At 37.9% G+C, this 1,394-nt stretch overlaps 1 pseudogene; it reads left to right on the top strand.

The window, feature by feature from the left end:
- The first annotated feature begins 729 nt into the window (after nt 1–729).
- On the top strand, nt 730–823 carry LOC127573972 (uncharacterized; annotated as a pseudogene).
- The last annotated feature ends 571 nt before the right edge of the window (nt 824–1,394 follow it).

Here is a 1,394-nt window from a genome sequence, read left to right as displayed (position 1 = left end):
CTGACAAGAAATAGTTCCACTGATGAATCCTTGCGTCTCTGGCTGAATATGTGGAAAATCAGTACAGATATACAGTTTATCCCTTGTAAAATAGCCTCAGACCATCTTCAGGTATGTTAGTAATACATTCACATGAATGTTTATGTGACATATCCCTGATATTTACAGAAAGTGATAACTTTTAAAAGACTTTCATTGGTACATCAGTAGAAGGATAAATTACAATAGTACTCAAAACAGTACTCTAAATGCAGTGTAAAACTGTGCTGTTTCCACCTTACATTGCTACTTAAAAGGAATGTAGAACTGGCAGAACTGAATTAACTCACTAAATCAAAGTGGGGTTCTGTCCATGTGTGCTTGCAAGCATGAGTAAAACTCTGTTCACTCATGTCTATATGCCACGTAATTTGAGAAGAATTAATTTTTAACATTTGCTATTACAAAGCTGAAAAGGTTGGGCATTTCTGTTTCAATCAGCATTTCAGAAAGGTACAGTAGTTGTTTCTATAATTTGTGCATCTTCACTTACAACAGTGCTTCACAGCACTGCCAGATTATTTGTGTTTGGAGTTGCCTAAAAGACAATCCCCTGGAGTCAAGTGCCTTAGTGGAAAACACATACCTCAGTTCAACATGTCACTGAAGTACCAATGTATAAAGACCATGCAAGTCAATCTCAAAGCCTGTATTTCTGGGTGTTCCTTCTGCAAAACTACTATAACAAAAATCCACATATACTAAAATTGGAACAATACAGAGAAGATTAGCATGGCCTCTGCGCAAGGATGACACACAAATTCATGAAGCGTTCCATATTTTTGGGCAGCACGGTAGTGTAGCGGTTAGCGCAGCACTATTACAGCGCCAGCGATCGTGGTTCCTTTCCCTTCGCTGTCTGTAAGGAGTTTGTATGTTCTCCCATGTCTGCGTGGGTTTCCTCCAGGTGCTCCAGTTTCTTCCCACATTGCAAAGACGTACGGGTAGGTTAATTGGGTTTAAAATGGGCAGCGCAGACTCGTTGGGCCGGAAGGGCCTGTTACCACGCTGTAAATAAAATATAATAATAATATAATATAGTTATTTACAATATAGAGCCATTCCTTTTAACTTCAGGTCGTGTAGAATTGCTAAGAGATTTAAAGATAGAGTTTTGTCTAGACTACTTTTAATATTTTTCTTTGCTATAAATAAATTTATTACTATAATGGCTTCAGTTTTACATTATGCAGTACTTCACTCTTCTTAGGTGCTTGTTTCATACCCAGCTTCTTCCAGACAGTCTCTTGTATCATTAGCACAGGGATAATGTTCATCAGAACATGCTTTGAATAGCTCAGGCTAAATGGTCTCCAATGCTTGATTTCCTTCTCTAGAATCTTTTTAGGTACACT

Source organism: Pristis pectinata, chromosome 8, assembly GCF_009764475.1.
Source record: "Pristis pectinata isolate sPriPec2 chromosome 8, sPriPec2.1.pri, whole genome shotgun sequence".
NCBI classification, from domain to species: domain Eukaryota; kingdom Metazoa; phylum Chordata; class Chondrichthyes; order Rhinopristiformes; family Pristidae; genus Pristis; species Pristis pectinata.
Note: the sequence above shows the minus strand (reverse complement) of the source record. Positions and strands in the feature narration are given on the sequence as shown.